The 12603-nt window shown below is 38.5% G+C and overlaps 1 non-coding gene across 1 annotated transcript; it reads left to right on the forward strand.

Annotated features, from left to right (window-relative positions):
- The first annotated feature begins 10830 nt into the window (after positions 1-10830).
- On the forward strand, positions 10831-10937 carry LOC117201175 (U6 spliceosomal RNA). The gene has a single exon (XR_004483153.1). It is a non-coding gene; the product is annotated as a U6 spliceosomal RNA (small nuclear RNA).
- Positions 10938-12603: the final 1666 nt, after the last annotated feature.

Consider the following 12603-nt stretch of genomic DNA (forward strand, 5'->3'; position numbering starts at 1 on the left):
GCAACTGACAAAGGATTCATCTCCAAAATTGACAAGCAGCTCATGCAGCTCAATATCAAAAAAACAAACAACCTAATCCTAAAATGGGCAGAACACCTAAACAGACATTTCTCCAAAGAAGATATACAGATTGCCAACAAACACATGAAAAAATGCTCAACTTCACTAATCATTAGAGAAATGCAAATCAAAACTACAATGTGGTATCACCTCACACCAGTCCGAATGGCCATCACCATAAAATCTAGAAACAATAAATGCTGGAGAGGGTGTGGAGAAAAGGGAGCCCTCTTGCACTGTTGCTGGGAATGTAAATTGATACAGTCACTATGGAGAACAGTATGGAGGTTCCTTAAAAAACTAAACATAGAACTACCATACGACCCAGCAATCCCACTACTGGGCATATACCCTGAGAAAACCATAATTCAAAAAGAGTCATGTACCACAAGGTTCACTGCAGCTCTATTTACAAAAGCCAGGACATGGAAGTAACCTAAGTGTTCATCAATAGATGGATGGATAAAGAAGATGTGGCTCATATATACAATGGAATATTACTCAACCATAAAAAGAAACCAAATTGAGTTATTTGTAGTTAGGTGGATGGACCTAGAGTCTGTCATACAGAGTGAAGTAAGTCAGAAAGAGAAAAACGAATATCACATGCTAACACATATATATGGAATCTAAAAAAAAAAAAAAAAAAGCATCTTCTTCTTATGAAGAACCTAGGGGCAGGAGAGGAATAAAGACGCAGATGTAGAGAATGGACTTGAGGACACAGGGAGCGGGAGGGGTAAGCTGGGACGAAGTGAGACAGTGGCATGGACTAATACATACTACCAAATGTAAAACAGAAAGCTAGTGGGAAGCAGCCGCATAGCACCGGAAGATCAGCTCGGTGCTTTGTGACCACCTAGAGGGGTGGGATAGGGAGGGTGGGAGGGAGATGCAAGAGGGAGGAGATATGGGGATATAGGTATATGTATAGCTGATTCACTTTGTTATAAAGCAGAATCTAACACACCATTGTAAAGCAATGATACTCCAATAAAGATGTTTAAAAAAAAAGAATATATATGATATAGGCAAGTTATTTAACCTTTGCAAGACTGTTTTCCCACTTGTACAATGGGAACAGGAATATCTACTACCTCACTGGGCTGTTTCATGGGTCAAATAAAACAGAACATAACCTATCACAGTACCTGGCACACAGATGTTGAATAGAACCCAGTATGCTTTAGTTGTTATTGTTATTCCAAGAGAAATAAAATGTTTAAAATGTATGGCTGGTTCACTCTGCTGTACACCTGAAACTGGCACAGCATTGTAGACCAACTTACTCCAACAAAAATTTTTAAAAATCATATGGTGCTTTCCTCAAAAAATCATATGATATTCAATGATGAAAGTGTAACCCCCGAAGCTCAGTTTCTCCCATTTTTAAAGTAAAAATAGTACCTACAGCAAAGTAAGCATTAAATAGGAAAATACATGTAACAGTACTTTGTAAATTATATGGGTGTATTAGCCTTATTTAATATATTAGTTTTGGCACTGGTGTTATTAGTATCACAATACTTGAAGCAATCATAAGTGCTGTCATATACATACCCATGCAAAATCCACAACCAGTTCTCAATTTTCAGCCTCAGGATTAAAGATGACAAAGATACACTGTTTTGTTTCCTGAAGAGAAAAAAGCACACACACAAAAGAAAAGAATCATTAGGGAATGAAATAGTCTGTTACTGTAAATTTTTTAAAAGGGCAAATTCAGTTAAAATTTTCAACCTTGCAGTTTGCAATAATGAGTAATAGAGGGAAATAAGTCAAATATATTTATGCATATGCAGGCTGAGTAAGACAACTGGATTTGGTCATTAGGATTCCAAATCCTGTTGGTTTCTCTACAGGAAAAATAAGAGATAATATGATAAAATAAAGATAAGACCATCAAGAAAAATATCATGCATCTAACCTCAACAGCCAGGTGCTTGGAAACAAGCACCAAAGCATCTCCATGGTAGAGGGCTGACCTATTTTGGAGGCTCAAGTAAGGAATTCTAAAACTTGAGCAAGCATCAGAATCATGTGGAGGGCTTGTTAAAACACAAATTGCTGGGCCCTACCACCTCAGAGTTTCTGAATTAATAGGCTGGATGGAGCCCAAGAATTTGCATTTCTGACAAGCTCCCGGATGATGTTGATGCTGCCGGTCTAGGGACCATACTTTGAAAACACCTAATCCACATAACTGATATTTCTGTAGAAATGCTCAACTCCCTGAGGATGGTTGGAAGGAGAACGTAACAGTGTTGGGGATTTTTTGTTTCATTTTTAACTTTACTGAGGAATAACTGACCAATATAATTGTGTATATTTAAAGTGTATAACATGACGATTTGATATACGTATACATTGTGGAATGATTAACAAGGTCAAGATAATTAACACATCCATCACTTCACATAAACTCCTTTTTTGTTGTTGTGAGAATGCTAAGATCTACTCTCGGCAACTTTCAAGTACACAACACCTAATGTATTATTAACTATAGTCACCATGCTACACATTAAGGCTGCAGAACTCATTCTTCTTATAACTGAAAATGTGTTCCTTTTGACCTGTATCACCCCATTTCTCCTTCCCCCCACCCCAGCCCATGGCAACCACCATTCTACTATTTCTAGGAAGATGCCTTTTTTACATTCCACATATAAGTGATATCATACACTATTTGTCTTTCTGTGTCTGGCTTATTTCACTTAGCAAAATGCCCTCCAGTTTCATCCATATTGTCACAAATGGCAGGATTTCCTTCTTTTTTATGGCCGGATAATATTTCATTGTATATATATGTTTCACTTTTTTTTTTTTATCCATTCATCCATTGACGGACACTCAGGTATTTTCCATATCTTAGCTACTGTGAATAATGCTGTGATACACATGGATGTACAGATCTCTCTCAAGATACTGATTTCAATTTCTTTAGAAATATATCCAGGAGTTGGATTGCTAGATCATCTGGTAGTTCACTTTTTAATTTTTTGAGGAACCACCATACTGTTTTCCATAATGGCTGTACCAATTTACATTTCCATCAACTGTGTAGGAGGGTTCCCTTTTTTCCATATCCTTGCCAACAACATTTGTTCTCTCTTATCTTTTTGATAATAGACATCCTAACGGCTATGAAGTGATATCTCATTAAGGGTTTGATTTGCATTTCCTTGATGATTAGTGATGTTGAGCACTTTTTCACATACCTATTGGCCATTTGCATGTCTTCTTTGGAAAAATGTCTATTAAGATTCTTTGCCCATTTTTTAATTCCCAACACTATTGAAGAGACTATCCTATCCCCATCGTGCCTTCTTGTTGCCATTGTCAAAAATTAGTTGACCATATATGCATGTGTTTATGCCTGGGTACTCTATTCTGTTCCAATGGTCTATGTGCTTCTTTTTATGCCAGTACCATACTGTTTTCATTACTATAGCTTTGTAATATAGCTTGAAATCAAGAAGTGTGATGCCTCCAGCTTTGTTCATCTTTGTCAGGATTGCTTTGGCTATTCAGGGCCTTTTGTGGTTCCATACAAATTTAAGATAGTGCTTTCTATTTCTGTGAAAAGTGCCATTGATGTCTTGATAGGAATTGCATTGAACATGTAGATCATTTGGGGTAATATGGACATTTTCTCAATATTAATACTTCAAATCTAAGAACATACGATAGATTTCCATTTATTTGTATATTCTTCAATCTCTTTCATCAATGTCTTATATTTTCAGTGGACAGGTCTCTCATCTCCTTGGCTAAATTTATTCTGAAGTATTTTATTGTTTTTGATGCTGTTGTAAATGAGATTATTTTCTTAGTATCTCTTTTAGACAGTCCTTTTTTAGTATATAGAAACACAACTGATTATGTTGATTTTGTATCCTGCAACTTTACTGAATTCATTTATTAGTTCTAATAGTTTTTTTTAGTGGAGTTTTTAGGATTTTCTATATATAAGGGTATGTCATCTGCAAACAGAGATACTTTTACTTCTTCCTTGTAATTTGGGTGCCTTTTAGTTCTTTCCTTTGCCTAATTGCTATGGCTAGGACTTCCAGTACTACGTTAAGTAGAAATGGTGAGAGTGAGCATTCCTGTTTTGTTCCTGATCTTAGAGGGAAGGTTTTTAACTTTTCACCACTGAGTATGATGTAGCTGTGGGCCTGTCATATAGGACCTTTATTATATTGAGAAACAGTTCTTCTATACCTAATTTGCTGATAGCTGTTAATCATTAAAGGGTGTTAGATTTTGTCAAATGCTTTTTCTGCACCTTTTGAAATGGGCATGCAATTTTTATCCTTCATTCTGTTAATGTGATGTGTCAGATTTATTGATTTGTATATGTTGTACCATCCTTGCATCCCAGGGATGAACTCCCATTGATCGTGGTGACTGATCCTTTTAATATGTTCTTGAATCCAGTTTGCTGGTATTTTGTTGAGAATTTCTGCATCTATGTTACTCAGGGATATTGGCCTGTTTTCTTTTCTTTTCTTATAGCGTCCTTGTCTGGCTTTAGTACCTCGGAAATGCTGGCCTCGTAAAATTAATTTGGCAATGTTCCTTCCTCTTCAAGTTTTTAGAATAGTTTGAGGATGATTGGAATTAATTCTTTAAATGTTTGACAGAATTCATCTTGAAGCCATATGTTCCCAGGTTTTTATTTGATGGGAGATTTTTGATTACCGAACATAAAAGTGCTTGATTTCAAATGGAAGCATCTCTGTAAAAGGTGAGGAATGGGAATTAAAGGGAATGAAATTATGGTCGAAAGTGCTGTTATTTGTGGCAACATCTGTTCTGTGAATCATTGGAAACCAGAGATTCCTCTGACTCTACTGGCTTGCTGGAGTCTGCAGTTCAAAGCATTAGTGGGTTCCCAACTGGTCCCCAAGAATGCAATTTAAGTGCAAAGGGAAGTCAATTTGGCCTGAGAAGACACCACATCCTTGCACTGCTGCAAGTACCCTGAAAGAATATAAAAGGATATAAGGAAGTCTTTCAGCAGGGATCTGCAAGGAGGAGTCTAGGTTTTTGTTCTCTTTATTGTTTGCTAAGCAATTTCAGATATTACCAGATTCCCAGCTGTGACTGAATTCCTGGCCCATGAATATCGCTATTATTATGTAACTGTGCAAAGTTATCAATAATAATGATCAGCATTTATCTAAGGCTTACTATGTGTTGAGCACTTTACATGCATTATCTTATATAATCCTTATATCACCCTTTAAAGTAGGAGCTACTATAATTTTGAGGTTAAGCAACTGGCCCTAAATCATAAAGCCAGTAAAGAACAGAGCTGGGTGTGAAACAGAGCTCAACGCTACTGACCCTGGTCTATATTCAGATAACCCTGGCACGTGTGAAGAATGATCTGAGATACGCATCTATAAAACTTAACTGGTACCTAAGAACCTTTAGAAATCAAACATATTTCTATATGCATATCTTCCCACTCCTCTTGAAAAACATGGTAATTTCTTGTTGCCACTATATTATGACAAACTACAAAATGGTACAGAGAGAAGCAAACAGAATTCCTTTTGTTCTGTCAGCCTGGTAAATATTTTTTGTTATTAGCTCAACAGGAATTCTCTTTGTTCATACACTGTGTATTGATTTCTACCCCAGCTACGTCATCCTCTCCCCTTCTTTAATATGAATCTTGGTCTTTCTCTTAGTTGCCATAGGTCTCTAAGCTAAGGAAACAAACATTTGAAGAAAGCACATATTTTCCATGATTAAGCACCTAAACATATTTCATGATTTAGCCTCATTTAACATTCCCAACAATCTGCAAGGCAGACACTATCCTCCCACTTCATGCATGAGGAAACGAGTCCAAGGGTATTGGATATCGAGGTCAAAATCACCTAGAAAGAAACCTAGGAGCTCTGAGTCCTTGTCCTTCGACAACAAAGCCTGGCCCTCTGCCTTTCTCCTATTCTCCTTGCTCTTTCCACACTTCTGTACTTTTGAAATATAAATTCCATAAAAACTAAATAGGGAGGGGGAGTGGAGGGTCAGGATGCAAAATATTTTTTAAATAAAAATTTTAAAATAGCCTTTCCTGGTTTTTCGAGGTCTTGGTGGAGCATTTATTCCTGCTACCCCACTGTCACTCAGCTGAGGTCTCTGGGATCCTTGCCCTTAGGATTAGCTAGTGGGGAATTAATTCCATGTGTTTGCATGTAGAAAAGGATGAACTATGAAGGCCAGTCTTGCTGACAATGGCGTGTCTGTCTGGCCCGGTTAATGCAGTTGGGAAGATGCACAACCCTTTCCCCCATGTTGGAACTGTGTAATGTTATACTGACACCTTGTGGTTCCTTCTTGTGTGCTCAGAAACAAAGCATGGGCTTGACAAAATCGGTCAGGTAAACCACAGGGGGCTTGGAGCAGGGGCTGAAGGCCAAACGGAGGTGTTTGGGAGATAATTTAGAAGGGATGTCCTAACTTATCAGGAAAAACATAATTCCATTTGTCACGAAATAATTTACTGGTCTTGAGCACAGGACTTGAAGTCAGACCATCGTTTAAACTGACCAACTAAATGACTACTTTGGGCCTCAGTTTCCTTGTCTGTATAATGGGAATAGTAATAACTTCTCAGGACTATTGTAAGAATTAAACGAGACAATGCGTGCAAAGTACCTGGCCTTGAACCTGCCACATAATAAAACCTGCTATTATCGTGGGGCCAAGACAAGAACCATGCTCTCGGGCTTCCCTGGTAGTGCACTGGTTAAGAATCCGCCTGCCATGAACATATAAACACTACCAAACGTAAAATAGATAGCTAGTGGGAAGCAGCCACATAGCACAGGGAGATCAGCTTGGTGCTTTGTGATCACCTAGAGGGGTGGGATTGGGAGTGTGGGAGGGAGACGCAAGAGGGAGGAGATTGGGGATATATGTATATGTATAACTGATTCACTTTGTTATAAAGCAGAAACTAACATACCATTGTAAAGCAATTATACTCCAATAAAGATGTTAAAAAAATTGGGTTAAAAATCTCAATCTTTATCTTTTATTTGGAATAAAAAATGATTAGGAATCCTAAAAAAAGAAAAGAATCCGCCTGTCAACGCAGGAGACACGGGTTCGAGCCCTGGTCCAAGAAGATCCCACATACCACTGAGCAGCTAAGCCCACGCACCACAACTACTGAGCCTGAGCTCTAGAGCCCGCGAGCCACAACTACTGAAGCCCACACGTCTAGAGCCCAGGCTCCACATCAAGAGAAGCCACCACAATGAGAAGACCGAGCAACGCAACGAAGAGTACCCCCCGCTTGCCGCAACTAGAGAAAGCCCATGTGCAGCAACAAAGACCCAACTCAGCCAAAATAAATAAATAAATTTAAAAAAAGAAAAAGAACCACGCTCTCTTCTCCAAAGTCACAAAGAGGTCCTCCCTTTCCACTTTGCTGCTCTCTGGTTCGAGGCTTAAACATTTCACCTTTTTCTACCCTAGAAACTTGGCTTTGGGGGCACCAAACAGAGCACATTTCCAATCACATCCTAACCCTCTAGCAGTTCTGTGACCTTTTGCCAAGTCATGTAAACTTCCTGAGCCTTAGTTTCCTCACCTGTAAAATAGGGTGAATAATAACCATGCCTCCAGATCACAGAAAAAATTGGAAACAGTATAGACAAAGCATCTGGCTGTCTTGCACACAGTCATTATTCCATGTGGTAGTCATTATTATTGCTGTGATTACATTTATTAATTCCAATTTTCCAATCCTTCAAGAAGCAACAAAACCCTTAAGCTCACCTTAACCATCAAAGATTCATTGGGCATTTGGAAGAGAAAGAGCCAGTTCATCTAGCATCTAATTATGCAGTTCCAATGTAACATTATTTCCCCATGATTTCATAATACACTTATTTTCTCAAGGCTAAAATGCAATTTTTCACATTTTGATGTTTCTGAAATTGAAGTATATTTTTTAATCAACATGTATGTTTCTGTTTCTTCTCTCCAGTCCCCGACTCCCTCCAAAAAAAGATGTTATTAAATCAGGGTATATCTGATACTCGATGGCAGTTTAAGACTACGGAATATAGGCGGATTCTACTATTATCTACTGTTATCCTCCCCAGTATCCGAAACTCTAGATTTATAGTGACTCCCTGAACGTTCCTAGCCATAAGAACACGAATTCCCAAAACCACAGTCTTAGTATATGGAGCAGTCACTGGGAGGACCCATCCAAGGGTCCTACCCACCTGGCTACATAACACTTCCCTTCCCTTGTAACAACAGGATGAGATTGGAACTCTTGTATTTCCCATTTGTCCATATCCCAGAAACAAATGACAAGCCCTGAGCGCTCTAAATTCAAGTGGGAAAGATTCAGCTTTCTTTCCTGAATATGCAAACATTTAATTGCTCCCAGGATACCTGAGCTAGCAGCATGGATGCTTGCACTGAAATTGCTCAACCTTGGGTCAGATAGGGAGCTGCATTTTCAAAGCCACTGAAATACAGCTGGGATCACTGCCTTGGGTTTCTAATGAATGGGGACTTGTTGCATAATTGAAAATGAGTCTTAACACACTTCATTCATTATTGTCAGAAGAAAGAAAAAAACAGAGAAAAAGTCCTGACGCCAACTTTTTAAAAGTCCCTCTGATCCATTTGCCTGCATAAAAACTAGTCCGTAATCCCCAGCCACTCCAAATCTTGGCAGTGCCTTCTCTGGTCCACCCCTTGGCACTGCGGATAAAATGATCTTTGAGGCTGCTTCTTTGGAAAGGTAACTTCAGTGCAGTGGAATAACTAATAGGGTGGAAGAATAACTAACCATTTTACTCTGACCTAAACAAGCTGTTTCAGCTACAGGGTGCAGCCGGTAGGTCAACCAATACCTTTGCTAATTCTTCCAAAGAAAAACAAAGTGAACATGGACACTGCAGGGCCCTAGAGAATGTGCTGGCAGCCAAGCTAAGCTAACGCCTGTAACTCTGATATCTGAAAAGCTGATAGCTGCTCACCCTTTCCTTTCTCCTCTCAGTGCATTTCTCCTGATGTTCATTCTTATGGTCAATTGCCCAGGACACCTGAGAAGGTGAGGCACCTATTAAGACACAGGTGGAAGTCACCAAATAAATTGCCCTTAGCTTCCATCTCAGGTAAACCTGAGCTAAATGGAAAGTCTGACAACAACACACAGATTTTGTGCACAAGTCCCCTTCTCAAGATAAGCCATTAAAAGGCAATTACAGTGAGTGATCACAGTTGAGTTATGCCCAGGTGCCACTTCTGTTTTGTTGCAAAATAAAAGCTGAAGAGGGCTTGGCTTAAACTGAATAAAGATTCTTCTGAGATGCTACTGTGGGGATGCCTTCACATCAACTTCCAGATCTGTGAAACGAGATCTATCTCCATAACTAAAGTCAATCTCCACAGAACGAAAGCTTATGAACGAGCTGGTTTAAAAAACGGCCTGCATTCTGGGCTATTCAAAGACAGGAAGACCAAAAAGATCTTAAACCTAAACAAGTGAAGACACTCTGGCTGAGGAGTACTAAACTGGAAAGGAACAGTGCAAGGATCATGTCAGGCTCACGGAGATGAAAACAGTAAATGATTTATCTTCCAGGAACTAACCTCTCTTCCTGAAGAAGAGACTCTCACATCTTTCAGCTCCATTTCACTCCCTAAAAGCATCAAGGAGTAAATCAACTTAAGACATTGTATATGTCACCTATTTCATTTATTCAACAAATACTTCTTGAGGGCCTACTGCAGGCCAAGCATTCTACAACAGCGAAGTAAACCTAATTCCAGTCTTTGCAGACTTTCGAGTCTCTTGGAGCTGACGGCCCCTCCAACTGTGTCAGGCAGCGCTAATGTACGCTGGAAGGAACACCGGACTCAGTCAAGAACACTGAGGTCAAGACTTGGCTCTGCCATTGACCTTACATGTGACCATAAGCGTCTCCCCAAGCTTTAGGAAGTGAGGGATGTTTGTGAGCTGCCACCTAGTTTACTTTCTGCTTATGTTCCTTAGAGCTCTCAGCATCTTGAAGGCAAGAGGGAGGTTCATGGGACCAGGCTGGCCACAGACCTTCCATCTCCCTGCTTCAACTTCAGAAGTTCTGCTTGCTTCTGTTTTACTACATCAGAGTTCAGAGTAAGATCCCATTTGGAGGAAAAAGAAAAGAACTTCAACGGCTAAAATAAAGTTTGGAAACTACTGCCCTAAATGAATTTAAAGTCCATTCCTGTCCTGTGGTTTGTTTTCCCAAACTTCATTGTTTCTGCCTCTTGCAGAACACATCAGTCTTTCATCTCTGTCAAATAAATTACAAGGGGAAAAGTCTCTGAGAAAAGTTCCTCTCCTGGTGAGATGGACTTCTCTCAGGAATATTATACTACCACAACTTCATATAGCTTCTCCATCTGTCTTCTTATTCCCAGATTTCCTCTTCTCATCCCACATATATAAGGTCATCAATATAAGGTCATCACTGGTATGAATATCTCATTTCCTCTCTATGTTACCGTACTTGACACATTTTTCCTGAATAAACCATTGTTTCCTATTTTAGCCACAATCATAGGCTACTTGTTCTCCCTGGAGAAGATTTTTGGTTTTGCATAGTTGTTTATATTCCACCTTGTTCTCAGAAAGGATCTAAGGTGGTTTACAGGAATGCATAAAATACAAGATTGCATTAAATCATTAAATGATATCAAAGTTATATGTGCACATATTTTTAAAAGAATAGTCCAGTGATCACTTTACCAGCACATATCCTAAAATTGGAACAATACAGAGAAGATTAGCATGGCCCCTGAACAAGGATGACACACAAATTCATGAAGCGTTCCATATTTTTAGCTACATGTAAAAGAATGCAATTAGAACACTCCCTATCACCATACACAAAAAATACACTCAAAATGGATTAAAGACCTAAATGTAAGGCCAGACACTATAAAACTCTTAGAGAAAACATAGGCAGAACACTCTATGACATAAATCACAGCAAGATCCTTTTTGACCCAACTCCTAGAGAAATGGAAATAAAAACAAAAGTAAACAAATGGGACCTAATGAAACTTAAAAGCTTCTGCACAGCAAAGGAAAACACAAAGACAAAAAGACAACCCTCAGAATGGGAGAAAATATTTGCGAATGAAGCAACTGACAAAGGATTCATCTCCAAAAATTGACAAGTAGCTCATGCAGCTCAATATCAAAAAAAAAAACAAAACAACTCAATCCCAAAATGGGCAGAACAGCTAAATAGACATTTCTCCAAAGAAAATATACAGGTTGCCAACAAACACATGAAAAGATACTCAACATCACTAATCATCAGAGAAATGCAAATCAAAACTACAATGAGGTATCACCTCACACCAGTCAGAATGGCCATCATCAAAAAATCTACAAACAATAAATGCTGGAGAGGGTATGGAGAAAAGGGAACCCTCTTGCACTGTTGGTGGGAATGTAAACTGATACAGCTACTATGGAGAACAGTATGGAGGTTCCTTAAAAAACTAAACACAGAACTACCATATGACCCAGCAATCCCACTACTGGGCATATACCCAGAGAAAACCATAATTCAAAAAGACTCATGCACCCCAATGTTCACTGCAGCAGTATTTACAATAGCCAGGTCATGGAAGCAACCTAAATGCCCATCGACAGACAAATGGATAAAGAAGATGTGATACGTATATACAATAGAATATTACTCAGCCATAAAAAGGAACGAAATTGGGTCATTTGTAGTGACATGTATGGATCTAGAGACTGTCATACAGAGTGAAGTAAGTCAGAAAGAGAAAAACAAATATCGTATATTAACGCCTATATGTGGAACCTAGAAAAATGGTACAGATGAACCGGTTTGCAGGGCAGAAATTGAGACACAGATGCAGAGAACAAACGTATGGACACCAAGTGGGGAAAGTGGCGAGGGGTTGTTGGTGGTGGGATGAATTGGGAGATTGGGATTGACATATATACACTAATATGTATAAAATGGATAACTAATAAGAGTCTGCTGTATTGAAAAAATAAAATTCTTAAATTAAAAAAAAAAATTTTTTAAAGAAAAAAATAATCCAGTCAGAATTTTTTTTTTAAGATTAGCGCCACTTTCCAGAGCCAACTGCTTTAAATCATTTAGCCATTTTCTTTTTAATCCTGATTGCTGCTTTTCATATTTCTTAACAATATGCTGACATTGATATTTTTTTCCAGTTTTATTGAGAAATAATTGACATAGAGCACTGTATAAATTTAAGGTGTGCAGCATGATGGTTTGACTTACATATATTGTGAAATGATTATCACAATAGGCTTGGTTAACATCCATCATCGCATATAAATACAATAAAAAGAAAGCTATTTCTTGATCTTTCCATTTTTATACCTCATCTATTGATTTCTCCTATTATCGATGAGGAGTTAACACTCACCATCCCCGTCCTTCCACTATTTTAGGTAAATCAATATACATTTTCTACTATGATGACTATGTAAAT

The sequence above is a fragment of the Orcinus orca genome, chromosome 11 (genome assembly GCF_937001465.1).
Source record: "Orcinus orca chromosome 11, mOrcOrc1.1, whole genome shotgun sequence".
In the NCBI taxonomy this organism is placed as follows: Eukaryota; Metazoa; Chordata; class Mammalia; order Artiodactyla; family Delphinidae; genus Orcinus; species Orcinus orca.